General features: G+C 38.6%; 1 pseudogene; it reads right to left on the bottom strand.

The window, feature by feature from the left end:
* Positions 1–11,548: 11,548 nt before the first annotated feature.
* LOC122011154 lies at positions 11,549–14,803 on the bottom strand (annotated as a pseudogene).
* Between the last annotated feature and the right edge of the window lie 2,113 nt (positions 14,804–16,916).

Below are 16,916 nucleotides of genomic sequence, written 5' to 3'. Positions count from 1 at the left end.
GGGCTATAAGTTTTATGATCCCAAAGTAAAGACCATCTTTGAGACAGGAACTACAACGTTCTTTGAGGATATTGAGTTTGGGGGGAAGAATAAAATAACTGACCTTGTCTTTGAGGAGGAATGTATTCCCACTACTCTTCAAGAGGAAATGGTTTATATTCCTATGATTGCTTCTAATAATGATCAGGATTTTATTCCTGTTAGTGATCAGGATGTAATACAAGAACAACAAGACATTGTTAATCAACTCCCAGAAGAACAAACTCAACAACCTCAAGAACCAGTGTGTGTAGAACCAATGCCTTTACGAAGATCCACTAGAGAAAGGAGGAGTGCTATTTCGGATGATTACATAGTACTACTTCAAGAACATGAAGAAAATGATGGTATGGTAGAGGATGATCCTATCAACTTTCGTCAAGCCATGCAAGATTCAAATTCTCAAAAGTGGATTGAGGCAATGAATGAGGAGTATAAGTCAATGCAAGACAATAAAGTTTGGGAACTTGTCCTATTACCTGAAGGTGTGAAACCCATTGGTTGTAAGTGGATTTTTAAAACCAAACGGGATTCAAATGGTAATGTGGAAAGGTATAAGGCACGTCTTGTAGCTAAAGGTTATACTCAGAAATATGGGATTGACTTTAAAGAGATCTTTTCTCCAGTTTCAACGAAGGACTCTTTAAGGACAATCATGGCACTTGTTGCACACTTCGATATGGAACTCCATCAGATGGATGTCAAGACAGCCTTTTTCAATGGAGACATTGAGGAAACAATCTATATGGTGCAACCAGAATACTTTGTATTAGGAGATTCAAAGAGTATGGTTTGCAAACTTAAGAAATTCATCTATGGGTTAAAACAAGCATCTCGTCAATGGTACCACAAATTTCATCAAATAATCATCTCATTTGGTTTTGAGGTAAATATGGTAGATGATTGTGTGTATCATAAGTTCAGTGGGAGTAAGCATATCTTCCTCGTTTTATATGTTGATGACATTTTGCTTGCCACAAACGATATAGGTATGTTAAATGATACCAAGAGATTTCTATCTAGATATTTTGAAATGAAAGATCTTGGTAAAACATCTTTTGTATTAGGAATCCAAATACATCGAGATTGTTCTCGAGGTATTCTTGGATTATCGCAAAAGAATTATATCGATAAGGTGCTTAAAAGATTTGGCATGCAAGATTGCAAATCAGGTAATACCCTAGTCGCTAAAGGAGACAAGTTTAGTCTTAAACAATGCCCTAAAGGAAGCCTTGAGATTCAAGAAATGCAAAAGATTCCCTATGCTTCGGCTATAGGAAGTCTTATATATGCACAAGTTTGTACGCGTCCAGATATTGCGTACATTGTTGGAGTGTTGGGCAGATATTTAAACAACCCAGGAATGAATCATTGGAAAGCAGCAAAGAGGGTAATGAGATATTTAAAGAGAACTAGTGATTACATGCTCACATATAAGAGGTCATATACTCTTGAGATCATGAGATATTCTGACTCTGATTTTGCGGGATGCCAAGATAGCATGAGATCCATTTCAGACTATATTTTTCTGTTGGCTGGCGGAGCCATTTCTTGGAGAAGTGCCAAACAGGCATTGACAGCTTCTTCCACCATGACAGCAGAGTTTATAGCATGTTATGAGACATCTAATCATGGAATATAGTTGAAAAATTTTGTCACTGGGCTGCGTATTTTGGGAAAGGTAGAAAGACCACTGAAGTTATTTTGTGACAATCGATCAGCTGTATTATATTCTAACAACAATAGAAGCTCGACAAAATCGAAGCACATAGATATCAAGTTCCTTGTTGTGAAAGAAAGAGTACAAAGTGAACAGATTTCGATAGAATACATAGGCACAAACTCCATGATAGCAGATCCTTTTACAAAGGGTTTACCACCCAATGTCTTCTATGAGCATACCACTCATATGGGTGTTATTCAGTTTAGTGAAATCTAGATCTAGTGTGAGTTTGTACTATATATGTTTTCTATATATGTTTGATTGTGTTGATGAAACATATGTATTTGGAGATTATCTGATCAGATATAAAGTTCAATATTTACTTCATTACACTTTGTATAACTTAAGTTAAAGTTTTGATCTCACTTTGGTTATAAGGAGGACCAGTTGAAAATTGACATGAATAGATCACCTTGCATGTAATTTTCATGCCACATATTCATAATTGATCTATGTCATTTGATTATATTGATGTACGTGACCATTGATGGTTTAGTTGTGAAAGATACAACGAAGACTACATTGATCCTATGTCTATATAATTAATGGACGAGATTGTTAAGGAAACACTACAGCTATGATGACAAAAGTTATGAGCTCATTAAGGTTAACATTTATAAGTTTACACATATGGTCCAGTGGGAGATTGTTAGAATTTTGGGACCATAATTGTAATTATAAATGTCTAATGTCATCAATTAAAGAAGTCACAGTTTAACGTGATCTAATTTAAGATTAAGGAATATGACTTAAGGGTTTAATTGTTATGAATAAATTAATGTGGATACCATGTGCAATTTCTAATTTGTTGAGGGGCCAAATTAGAAATAAGTAACTTAGGCTTCTATAAATAAGGGTTATGGTCCCAGTTTGCAGATGACGCTTTTGTTTTGTTTCCTCATCAACAAAACTCTCTAGATACTAAGGAAGATCTGCAAATTGAAGATCTTGCCCAAAATCAATTGCATACTATGGATTCTGGTACGCTTCCGTAATTTTATCTATCCAGTTTATACTTTCTTAAGAATTTAAATAGAATGCATATATTTTGTGTTGAGATTTCTCAACCCAATTATTTTGGGAGCTTCAAAGCTTGTTGGTTGGTGTATATTGATTCACATGTATTGAGGATGTGAACAAATACATGGGGAGAGGCTCTCTCTCACGCATGGGTGCGTAGGGGGGTTGCAAATCCAGGACTCGGATTACATTGAACCATGTTGGCTCATGTATGGGCACGACCTGTGCGCACTGAATGCTGGGCCAGTCGGGGCAAAATTCGCTCAAGTGGAACAACCAACATTTTACCACGTAAACCTTTTGCTGTTGTATAACAGATGCATTAAGTTTGAGATTAATGTAGAATTTAAACGTTCGAGTAATAATGAGTGAAACAGTAGATGTTTCACTGCTCGGCTAGTAATGGTCATTAATCGGTCATTAACGTTGTAGTTAATCTGAGCTCCTATACAAGGAGGTTGTGATCACATGCAGAGAACACACACGCAGCGAAGCAAGCAGAAGCTCTCCACCTCATTCCCCTCCTCTGCCATGCAACTCCTACTCGGCAGAGTTCCCATGATAGCAATCGGGTGTCACTTAGCTCGTCGTAACCATCAGTGCTTGGTGGGGTTCATTGTCAAACCGTTATATCCTGGAAAATAAACGACCCGAGTAGGCCTTGAAGCATAGCCGGAGGTGGGGACGAATCTATTTCAAGGAAATTGCGACTCTCACAGGCCTTGGTCCGCTCAGCCGATCCGCCTTCTCGGTCGATCCGCCCTCCGCTCGACCGATCTGCCCTCTGCTCGTCCAATCCGCCCTCCCTCGGCCGATCCGCCCTCTACTCGATCGATCCGTCCTCCTCTTGGCCGATCTACCCTCTGCTTGGCCAACCTACCCTCTCGATCAATCCACCCTGTTCTTGGCCGACCTGCCCTCTTGGTCGATCCGCCTGCTCGACCGCACAGACTAGCGGCTTAGCCGATCTTCTTGCTCGGCACTTCTTCGGCTCGTAGCAGAAATCAGCCCCTGCTGCAGCCTGAGATTATCCGCTCAAGTCATCTCGACTGTAAGTTAAATTTAATTCAGAGTAGTTTAAATTCAGCTAATACCCTGTATATCTCTGGCAACAGATTGTTTATATCCAACAATCTTGAAATAGATTCGATTCTGTTGAGATGGCCACAGAATGGAATGTTGAGGTGCAACAAACTCAACACGTACAGGCCCCCTCCGCCATGATTGGAATTGTGTCAATCAAACACGGAGAAAAACCAGAAAAGTTCAGTGAACTGAATTTCAAGAGGTGGCAGCAGAAGATGCTCTTCTACCTGACCACGCTCAATCTGACTCGGTTCTTGACCGAGAACCCTCCCAAGCGTGCTGAGGATGCTGATGTTCAGACCATTAGTGTAGTGGAGGCATGGACTCATTCTGAGTCCCTTTACCGAAACTACATCCTTAACTGCCTTGTCGACTCGCTGTACGTTGTGTATAGCATGAAGAGAACAACTAAGGAGCTGTGGGAGTCCCTAAATAAGAAATACAAGACGGAGGATGCAGGGGTCAAGAAGTTCATCGTGGGTCGATTCTTGGACTACAAGATAGTTGACTCCAAGACGATGATCGACCAAATCCAGGAGCTTCAGGTGATCTTGCACGAGATCCACTCAGAAGGGATGGTTCTCAGTGAAACCTTCCAGGTGGCTGCTATCATTGAAAAGTTGCCTCCCGGCTGGAAGGATTTCAAGAACTACCTTAAGCACAAGAGGAAGAAGATGAATGTGGAGGAACTCATTGTTCAACTTTGCATCGAAGAAGACAACAAGAGTTCAGAGAGAAAACCGTTCTCTCAGGCTACTGTGAAGTCCAACGTGGTCGAGCACGGTCAAAGCTCAAAACGGAAGAACCCTAAGTCTTCCAAGATGGGACCTAGAGGAGGCATCAGCAAGAAGAAGTTCTCTGGGAAGTGCTTCAACTGTGACAAAGTGGGTCACAAATCTTCGGAGTGTAGAAAGCCGAAGAAGAAGCAAGAGGCCAACCTGAACGAGGGACTAGAAATGAACGACCTCTGTACTGTGGTCTCTGAGTTGAATCTGATCGGTTCAAACCTGCGACAATAGTGGATCGATACTGGAGCCACCAGACATGTCTACTGCAATAAGGAATTGCTCCACAACTTTGAAGAAGTCACTAGAGACAAGCTGTTTATGGGGAACTCAACAACCTTGGACATCATGGGCCAAGGAAAAGTAGTGTTGAAGATGACCTCGGGGCAAGGACCTTACTCTGAACAATGTGTTGTATGTTCCGGAGATTCGGAAGAATCTAGTATCTGGATCACTATTAGGCAAGCATGGCTTTCGCATTGTCTTTGAGTCGGACAAAGTTGTATTGTCCAAGAATGGAGTGTTTGTAGAAAAGGGCTATGTATTTGATGGGTTGTTTAAGCTCAATGTAATGACGATTAGGCATAAGATAAATAAAATTGAAAGTTCTTCCACTTATATGCTTGAGTCTTCGTGTTTGTGACATGGTAGACTAGGAGATGTTAACTACGATATATTGCGTAGATTAATTAATATGCAAAGCATACATACATTCCACCTTGGCCCAAAACATAAGTGTGAGATTTGTGTTGAAGCAAAAATGACAAGGTCATCCTTTCAACATATTGAAGGAAGTAACGAACCACTTAACCTAATACACACTGATGTGTGCGACCTAAAAGGTACGCCAACACGTGGTGGTAATAAATACTTCATCACTTTTGTAAATGATAACACAAAATATTGTTATATGTATCTTCTCAAAAGTAAGGATGAAGCTATAGAGAAATTTGCTCTCTATAAGAATGAGGTTGAAAACCAACTTAATAGGAAAATTAAGGTGGTTCGAAGTGACCGAGGCGGTGAATAAATATCACCATTTGCTAAGTTGTGTGCTGAACATGGGATCAGACATGAAACAACAACTCCTTATACTCCTTAGCAAAATGGAGTTGCTGAGCGAAAGAATCGAACTCTAAAGGAGATGATGAATACTCTTCTATTGAGCTTTGGATTGCAGAGTCTATGTGGGGGGAAGTTGTGTTAACAACTAATTACCTTTTAAATAAGGTACCCCGGAATAAAATAGATAAGAGCCATTATGAGTTGTGGAATGAAAAACAATCATCCTACAAATATTTACGAATGTGGGGGTTGTAAAGAAATATGTTGCTAAACACGCAAACGCGCAGCGGAAAAACATATTTCCTCCAGCAGATCCATGCGAAGGGAAACAAAATTATATGCTAAGTTTATATCTAAGAATATGATAGAGTATATCTTTGTTGCGTGCTCACGAACTCCCGACAGCTCGGATCTCAGCATGAACACATGCTCGCGCCTTTATGGTATCCACACGAACAAGGATTCGTTTGTCTCACAAACTCACTAAGTGGAGATGCCTACCACCTAAGGTTGTGCTAGCAACCTATGAAGGAGTGAAGGAGGATTCGGCCAAGAGGAGAAGAGAGGGAGGAGATAATGAAGAAGTGAGAAAAATGAGACTAAATTAGCTTAAGTATTTTCATCTAATGAAAATATTTAATGCTCATTAACTCCATTAATGAGTCTTAATAAGTATTCACTCCTTATTAAGGGCGATATTGAAACTCCTCATCTTTCATATTCAATTTCGAAAAATTGAATCTAATGATTCATTAAATTTAAAATTTAATGAATGTCACCATTTATCATTGAATTTAAAATTCAATGAATATCATCATTAAGCCTCACTTGAGTCTAACTCAAGTCTAACCCACTCGAGTCTAACTCAAGTCTAAGTCAATCGAGTCTTACTCAATTAATTCTCATGCAATTCAAATTCAATAAATCACTATTTCATTAATTTGAATTGACTTTCTCTAGTCTAGTTTGAATTGAACTTAATCCAATAATTAGATCCAATTGAGTCTAACTCACTAAGTCTAATTCGGATTAGACTTAATCCAATTATTTATCATATGAATACATCTCCCAATCTACTTGTTTGTTGTGTGTGACCCAATATGTTCTCATAATATTGGCAATGTACCCAAATCAACATTTAGATACATAAGCAATGAGTGACATCTAGCAAGGCATCATTGCTACCCAAGTGACGAGAAAGTCAAGATCCGACCTAATCTGTTCGTGACTATTATCTTGTATGACTTGGTCCCTCTATCCTTGATATCTAGATTGATCAATGAGGCATAGATCGTGTCATCCTCTTATCAACCTTTGTGTTTCTTGATCTCTAAGTAGACACACTCAATCAAATAAGCTCAATATCTCATATTGACTCATTTAAGCATGACCATGCTTTCTTTGTGTTTTACTAATCAAGGGACCCACAGATATCACTTTCGTCATATGAAAGGGATAGATCTTATCTACATCACTGACATCCCTCTGCATAATTCATTGCATACTCAGTGATCGATTTTATTGTTTATCTTGTTACAGGTGACGTTTATCGATACCAAAGTATACAACTCCTTATGTAGGGAACCGTAGTGACTTCAGGTTTAAGGACTATTCATACTAATAATTGCATGAGAATGTTTATGACACTCATATAACGATCCATGAAATATTCTCATGGCGAGTCATTCAGTATATATTCTCTAATATATACTCATGTGTCAACCTGATATTTAATATCCATGACTTATGAGATTAAGTCATCCGTTGACCTACATGCTAGTCTCAATGATTAATATTGTCCTTGTATATTAATGCTTGACTAGAAATAGTTTAGAGTAGTGTTCTATATATATCTACATATTTCACTATCAATTCAACTAATTGATATGTTGTAAATAAGAACCTACTACCCAAAGACATTATTATACTTATTCAATCGGCACTGAACTGAAATAAATATAATAACCAATTTTACCTTTTAGTGATAATGATATATGATACAAAATAAACCCTTTTACAACCACCTCATAATTGGTACTAGGCTAATACTAACAGGGGTGTCTTGCCACAGTGTTTATGCCTGATCTGAAAAGGATTAAAATATGACCAAAGACTGTTGATTGCATATTTATTAGATATGCACAAAATAGCACTGCGTATAGATTTTGTGTGCATGAGTCACACATACCGGAGATACACAAGAACTCGATAATCGAATCGAGAAATGTCTCGTTCTTCGAGCATGTGTTTCCGTATAAAACCCAAGAGGATGTTAGCTCCTTAAAACAGGCAAATGAAACACAAGGTGAAGAAGAAGATGATGATGATGAGGAACCTATGGAGGTTGAGCCTAGACGGAGCAAAAGAGTTCGGGTAGAAAAATCCTATGGATCGAATTTTATCACTTTTGTGTTGAAAAGTGAGCCCTGAAGTTACTCAAAAGCTATAGGCTCTTCTAATTAATCTCATTGGAGAGAGGCAATTTCATCTGAGATATAATCTATCTTGCAAAATCACACTTGGGAACGTGTGGATCTTCCTCCGGGAAGTAAATCACTAGGTTGCAAGCAGATTTTCAAGAAGAAAATGAAGTCAGATGACACGATTGATAAGTATAAGGTTAGACTGGTAATCAAAGGATACCGATAACGAGAAGGTCTCGATTACTTTGATACGTATTCTCCGGTTTCGAGAATAACTTCCATTAGAGTAATGTTAGCTATCGCCGCTTTATGGAATCTCAAAATATATCAAATTGATATAAAGATTGCCTTTTTAAACGGGGATTTATAAGAGGAGATCTAAATGAAGCAACCTGAAGAGTTTTCTGTGTCAAGACAGAAAAACATGGTTTGTAGATTAGTGAAGTCATTATATGACTTGAAACAAGCACCAAATCAGTGATATGAAAAATTTGATAATGTCACGAAGGAATGTGGATTCAAGATCAATGAATTTGATAAATGTGTCTACATGAAAGCCACAGAAAGTGATTATGCCATCTTATGTCTCTATGTAGACGACATACTTATCATTGAAAGTAATGATAAGATAATAAAATTCATAAAAGGTATGTTGAGCTCAAGATTTGATATGAAATACATGAGCTTAGCTGATGTAATTCTAGGAATCAAAATTCTTAGAACAACAGAATGACTTATTCTTAGTCAGTCCCATTACGTGGACAAAATTCTTGAGAAATTCACCAAGGGTGATACTGCGTTGGCACGAACATCGATAGATACGAGTCAACATCTATCGAAAAATCGAGGTGAAAGTATCTCTCAGATAGAGTATTCTCGAGTGATTGGAAGTATGATGTACTTGATGAGTTGTACACGACCAGACTTGGCCTACGCAATAAGCAAACTGAGTAGATACACGAGTAATCCTGGTGTTGAGAACTGGAAAGGGATAACAAGAGTACTGAGGTACTTGAAGTATACTCGTGAATATGGACTGCACTATACAAGATATCCTGCTGTGATAAAAGGATATAGTGATGCAAGTTGCATATATGATATAAATGACTCTAAGTCTGCGAGTGGATATGTCTTCACTCTAGCAGGTGCAGTCATTTCCTGGAAATCTTCTAAGCAAACCGTAATAACCAGATCCATGATGGAATCTGAGTTTGTAGCTCTTGACAAATGTGGTGAAGAGGCTGAATGACTACGGTAATTCTTAAAAGATATTCCACGATGATCGAAACTTATGCCGACAATTTGCATACATTGTGATAGTCAATTAGCAATCGGTCAGACACAGAGCCATTTGTATAATGGTAAGTCTAGACATATATGTAGTAGACATAATACCATTAGACAACTACTCTCAACGGGAGTTACCACTGTTAACTATGTGAAGTCAAAGGATAACCTAGCGAATTCGCTAACCAAAAGGTTAAACCGAGAGTTAGTTACAAGCTCCTCACAAGGAATGAGTTTGATGCCGTTGTCAGCGATCAGTGCAGAGGACACCCAACCTATGCTGATTGGAGATCCCAAGAACTAGGTTCAAAGGGACAACTAATCTGCACTAACTAGACACACTGTAGGGAATAACCCAATGAAACAATGACTAGACCAGGGTAAGCCGATGAACTTTTAATGATCAAGAAGAGTAGATGACAACTCTTGAGGGATCACCTATGTGAGAAAGAAGTGGGGCCGCTTCGAAAAGAATTGGAGGCACAATTCTTAGAGTTTTTCACATAACTAAGCGTGTTCATGGCCAAGAACGAACACACTCATGAGAACTGAGTTATATCAGAGAGAGAGTCTTGGGTGAGAGTTGTCATTGTTTACATAGACGACAGTATAGTTCAAGGACATTGTGTCTACTATCAGCCAGGAAGCAACCAAATCTTCACAAGGAAAGGTTCAAAGGGTAAAATCTACCTATCCTATACTTGACTCAACTGATGAGTGCTATCACATACCCTATCTCCATTCATGTGGGGGATTGTTAAATATGTGAATGGAGAAAAGGTAGAAGAAAAGAGAAGCTCCATTGTGAATGAGACTTTAGTTCCATATTGGGAGCTTCAAAACTTGTTGGTTGGTTTATATTGATTCACATGTATTGAGGATGTGAACAAATACATGGATGAAGAGGCTCTCTCTCACGTGTGGGTGCGAGGGGGGTATAAATCCAGGGTCCGGATTACACTGAACCATGTTGACTCGTGTGCGGACACAACCTGCGCGCCGAATGCCGGACTGGTTGGGGCAAAATTCGCCCAAGTGGAACAACCAACATTTTACCACGTAAACCTTTTGTTGTTGTGTAACGGATGTATTAAGTTTGAGATTAATGCAGAATCTAAACGTTTGAGTAATAATGAGTGAAACAGTAGACAGTAGACGTTTCACTAATCGACCATTAACGCTGTCGTTGATCTGAGCTCCTATATAAGGAGGTTGCAATCACATGCAGAGAACACACACGCAACGAAGCAAGCAGAAGCTCTCCACTTCATTCCCCTCCTATGTCGTGCAACTCCTGCTCGGCAGAGTGTCTGTGATAGTGATCGGGTGTTACTCAGTTCGCCGTGACCACCAGTATTTGGTGGGGTTCACAGTCAAACCGTTGTATCCTAGGAAACAGACGACCTGAGTAAGTCTTGAAGCACAACCGGAGCGGGGGCGAATCTGTTTCAAGGAAACTACGACTCTCGCAGGCCTTGGTCCACTCGACCGATCCGCCCTCTCGACCGATCCACCCTCCACTTGGCCGATCTGCCCTCCGCTCGACCAATCTGCCCTCCGCTCGACCAATCTGCCCTCCGCTCGGTCGATCCGCCCTCCACTCAACCGATCCGCCCTCTGCTCGGCCGATCTGCCCTCTGCTTGGCTGACTTGCCCTCTCGACCGATCCGCCCTGTGCTTGGCCGACCTTCCCTCTTGGTCGATCCGCCCGCTTGGCCGCATAAACTAGCGGCACAGCTGATCTTCTTACTTGACAATTTTTCAGCTCGTAGCATAAACCAACTCCTACTGGCAGCCTGAGATTATCCACTCAGATCATCTCGACTATAAGTTGAATTTAATTCAGAGCAGTTTAAATTCAGTTAATACTCTGTATATCTTCGGCAACAGATTGTTTGTATCCAACAATTACAAGTGATCCATCTCCTGATCCACTTTTTTTGGACTAGGAGATTTAATCTCCTTTATATAGGAGAGATCGGATACCCAACAAGACATTTTACATCCGTAAAAAATTTCTATTGGAGTAAACACTCATATAGATACCAACTGTATCAATCCAAATAAATGATGCAATGTTGTATCTATAATCTATATGCCTAATCATAAGCCTAAATCAATTATATGATCAATCTCATGAACCAACTACCATCAGAAACCTCCCACTCCAAGTCTGTTGGTGACTCTTCAAATGCTGTTCTAAGAGCCTTGAAATTTAGTATCGGAAGTTTCTTGAAATTTGAAACCAGGAAATTCGATGGGCTTTGCTTCAATTTAATCCTACACTTCGATTTATATATTAACATTGCATTCTTCCATAAACCCCTCTTCTTATACTTGGGAATGCCCAGATCAAGCCAAGGCTTCATGTTGCCATCAAAGTGTAGCACTGCTGCATTCTTTACATTGCTCTTACAGACTTGATAATCATGATCGAGTCCTTGCTCAAACAAAATATCATCAAGCGCATATATCTGATCATGGAAAACAAGTAAGCTGGCTTGTATTGCTGCAGCTCTCCATGATGCTTCATTTTCATGATGCAGCTGCAGCTGTTATTCGCAGATGAACAGAAATAGTTTACAAACTATAGAAACTGACAAATTTAGCTGCAATATCGAGTAAACTATAGTAAACGCAGCAATTACCTGACGGAGAAACCTTTGGTACTTTCCTGTGATATCATGTTCTCTCCATTTCTCCAAATTAAGTACATTTATTCCAGACATCCAGGCACAAGAGTTACCATCATATCTATCAGTGTCTAGATAAGATTTTAACTCACTGAGTTTGATCCCACAATATTCTACAGCACCATTCACTTTCCCTCCTAAGTCAAGATTCCACAAGAATGATATGTCTTTCTGGACAACACATCATCATCAAGAATTATTATCTTAGATTTGTGAATAAATCAGAAAGAGTAAAATGACAATGACCAAATACTGATATGTATTTAATTTTCGTCTGCAAAGGGGAGGGTTGAACAACAGCATGAGTGGAGACTCGGAATTCCTCAGACATTGACATCTCTTCCAAATCTAGGTTATTAAACTCTTTAAGCTTAAGCTCGTTAAAATTCAAAACGTGAATGGTGGTTGCCTTTCCATATGAGTTTCTGGCAAACCACTGCTTCATAGAGTAGAAGTTTTGTTTATTGGTTAGCACATGGAAAATCATGTTACCAGAATCCTGTGATACAATAAAGTTGGTTAATATAGGGAACAAAATCTTTGATATCAAGATATAGAAGGCCAAGATCAGAAGGCTATTCCTCCGGGTTCACTACAGTTGAGTTGATAGTTACTGACAGGGCCAATATGTTTCTTGAAAATATCACACTGTTGAAAACGTGGATCATCAATTTTGTTGGAAATTGAGTGTTCTGTATCTGCTGAGGGCGATTTAAAATACTCCACTGTCAATCTCATTGAAAGGCAATGAAATGATTTGGACATGGTCTGGACACCAAGCTGATACAGGAATGCACTTTGCTTCATATGAAAATGAGCTTCATCTTCTATTAAATCAAGTATTTGTCTTAGTTTTCTATTGATATTATAGCAATCTACAGTATGTGCCTTGGCTTTGGCAATAGCCTCATCCATTTTGTGTATCTTCACCTGCACGCTGAAAAAAAAAGGAAGAAGTCAAAATCTTAATATTTACAAAGAATGAAAAACCATGCAGCAATTCTGAAAAAAAAAATTCAATGGTTCTGTTGTTCCCTAGGCATAGCAGTAGTTCCTACTTCCTGGTCAAGATTGCATCTTACAAGTATTGATTTTGGTACAATTTTGGCTAATATAACAATTTAAACAGTAATTTGGCATATCAACCTTCCATATTATTTGCAGATCATTCAAGTCAGTAAGGAGTCTATGGACCATAATAGAAACATGGTTTGTGTGTTTGCAGTAACTATGTATACATATACACACATCTGAGACCAACAACATTCAATCAGTATATACCCTAACTATAACTGTATGTTTATCTTGGTTAAACAACTGATACCTACATTGGGACATGCTCTCCTAAAGGGTTGATAAAGTTCTGTGCCAATCAAACTGCCGTGCATAGCCTCTAATCCAATGCCCCACGAGAAAAATACACATAGATTGGTTCTCAATTTGCTAGATAGAATGTGCAATGCAATGAAACTATCACATTGCATGTCAGCCCAGATGATTAATTAGCAGATTTGCTAATCAAGCCTTATTGTTAAGAGATTCTAGGATTGAGTATATATACAACAAGCTTTCACAATATCATTGAGCTAGCTTGAGGGATAATAGTAGGGACCTAATTTAAAATATTAATGCCATATATTTCAAGGTTCAAATTGTAATTTTTGTGATGGATAATAAATGGACATAGAGGGGGCTACCATGGGTAAGTTATGATCTCAACTAATTCAGGTTGTTAAGTGAGTGAGTACATTTATACCAAAATATTCAAAGTTTCCAGAAGTTTTAACTAGCATGAGTTGGTTCCATAAATAAGTTGAACAACTTCAATACCAGACGTTAATAGTGAAGATGAAGCTTCAGAGAACATGTTACTTACAATGGTTGAAGATCATAATCAGAGACTGCATCACTAAGCATGTGTTCATGATCTTGAATGTGCAGCTTCACTTCCAGTGTAAGGCTTTCCTGTTCCTTTAGTTTTGCGATGCTTGGATAGTAAGCTCTTGCCTCAAACAGCTGATCCTTGAGTTTCTTCACAATAGAATCTTGTTACTTCTCTATGTTCCCTAGACCAGAGGCAATAGCTTCCAAATTCAAGTTCACAAGACCTATCAGTCTAATAAGAATTTGAACCAACAGGATGATTATTCTTTCCTGCTCCCCAGTAGCCTGCTAGAAAGAGATGGATACAAACAAAGCAATGAAACTTTGGTGATAAATATTAGTCAGAAACAAAATCCAATAGACAAGAAATAGGATATGATTAATTATATAACCAACAACTAGAGAGCTCTGCAACTTTGATTTCCTAAATTTTACTTAACCTTCTGGAATCTCTTGCAATGCATTCATAATCACGTGATTCCTTTTCTGTGAGTTCCTTAGGCAGCAAAACAATAGCATGCTTACTCTGTTACTCTGATGCAATTGCAAAGATTCTTTCCCAGCAGCAGTATTCCCTGTAACCGAATCTGCACAGCTTGATAGTACAAGGTTAGCATATTTGGAAAGAAGAGAGATGAAATAACCATAAACATAATTTAGGTATCTAGGGTGAGATAGAATTATTATTCTAAACAGTGAGTAGCTTCCTGAGTCATGCTCTCCTTTGGAGGAGTCTGATAAATATGTTCCTTTTGTGAGATAGCTGGCAAACTAACATATCTTGACCACGAGGCACATTTTCACTATCCTAATAAACAAAAATTGGGAAGTTTTCAGAATAACTGCTACTCCGTATGATAGAGCAAACTTGGAAAGTTTCAAATAAACACAGATGTCAAGAGCTTCTCACAATAGAAGCAAGATTTCATGTCCACCATAGTGTCAACCTATGAAAGAAATTAAACAAGCAAATATAAACCACGCATCTGTGGATGAGAATGTGAGGCAAAAGGATCATTTCGAAGGAAACTACTTTAATGTTTGAATTCCCTCCGATACCACTATTGCAAATTGCAGACCTAATATAAAACCATCTTTAACGTAGTTCTTTTTATTAAATATTGTAATTAGTAATCTTGGTCTTAGCACTTAGTAATGGAGGTCAGTAGCATGGGAAAGAAAAAGAAGTAAATAAGTATGGGGAAAAGGAGTAGAGTAAATGAGTTCTCTAGATTATTCTTGAAAAGTCTATTTAAGGGGATTCAATCTTCAAGTGATTGTAAGCCAAAAATAAAAGGCATTTGGGAAAAAGTAAATGAAGATTATATAGTTCGTATTATTCTCAAAAGAAATCTTGTTCAAATATTCTTACCAGTGATGCGGAAACCACCACTGTCCAATTAACCCCAACAAATTTGGTATCAGAGCATAGCAGATCATGGCTACGTCTTCCAGCAGCATGTTTTTTACCTATTCGCCAAGCCAAAATCCGATCTTTGATGGAGAGCACTATGATTATTGGAGTTCTCAAATGGAGACAATCTTTCTCTCACAAGATTTGTGGAGTATCATAAATGAAGACGACAACTCATCAAGCGATGAAGGAGAAGCCACGACATCTGAAGAAAAAGGGAAGGCGGTAAAGGAAATCGTGATAGAGAAGGCGGCGAAGGAGAACGTGATGAAGGATGCGATGGCGTTGCGGATCTTGCAGCAATCCGTAAGCAAGACAATTTACCCAAGGCTTTATGGTCTTAAAAAGGCGAAAGAAGCATGGAGTGTCTTGAAGAAGGAGTTTCAAGGCTCGGAGAAGGTTATTTCCATCAAGTTGCAAGGATTATGGAGGGATTTTGACAACTTGGCTATGAAAGAGTCTGAAACAATAAAAGATTTCTTCTCAAAAGTTGTTGAAATTATGAATCAAATCAAGTGTTGCGGTGATGAAGTTCCTGATAAGAAGGTTGTAGAGAAAGTACTAAGAAGCTTACCACAGAAGTTTGAGCACGTAGTTGCTGTGATTGAAGAAACAAAGAATCTGAGAGAACTTTCTGTGTATGAGCTGATGGGTTCTCTTGAGGCACATGAAAGAAGAGTAAGTAAGTACTCAACTCCTGTTGAACAAGCTTTTCAAACAAAATTAAATATTTCAGAAAAGAAGCAAGAGCAGAAGGATTGTGCTGAGAATAATAGAGAGTCCTATGGACGTGGAGGTCGTTCTCGAGGAAGAGGCAGAGGACGTGCAGGAAGCCAGTTCCGCAGAGATGACCAATTCTGGAACAGATCTGGGAATATAAAAGGTAATTGCTATGTTTGTAAGAAAGCTGGACATGAGTCAAAAGACTGTCATTTCAGGTGTAGGAGATGCAAGATTCCCAATCATTCAGAAAGGGATTGCTATTACAAAAATAAGCAGCAGCAACAACAAAGTTCTCAAAGTACGGTAAATTTTTCAAAAGAAAATGAATCGAAGCAAGTATTCTACTCTTGTTTCAATACAGTAGAAGATATGAATGAAGTGTGGTTTTTGGATAGTGGCTGTAGCAATCATGTGACAGGAAATAAGGAACATTTTGTGGAGATCGACAATAGCTACAACTCTCTGTTGGAGCTTGGAGACAGCAAAAAATTGAAGATTGAAGGAAAAGGAGTCGTTGCCATAAAAGCCGCAAATGGTGAAGAAAAGCAAATTAATGATGTGGTTTATTCTCCAGGTATCACTCAAAATCTTTTGAGCATAGGACAAATGATGAAGAAAGGTTATAAGATTACCTTTGCCGATGGTCAATGTGAGATCATTGACAAGAATGAGAAAAGGATCGCTGTAGTAAAGATGACAACGAATAACCTATTTCCATTGAAGATGAATTCGTGTATTAATGTTGCATTGAAGAGTGAAATTACTGATGAAGCT

Source organism: Zingiber officinale, chromosome 8A, assembly GCF_018446385.1.
Source record: "Zingiber officinale cultivar Zhangliang chromosome 8A, Zo_v1.1, whole genome shotgun sequence".
NCBI classification, from domain to species: domain Eukaryota; kingdom Viridiplantae; phylum Streptophyta; class Magnoliopsida; order Zingiberales; family Zingiberaceae; genus Zingiber; species Zingiber officinale.
The sequence above is the reverse complement of the archived record's forward strand: the minus strand, read 5'-3'. Positions and strand labels throughout refer to the sequence as shown.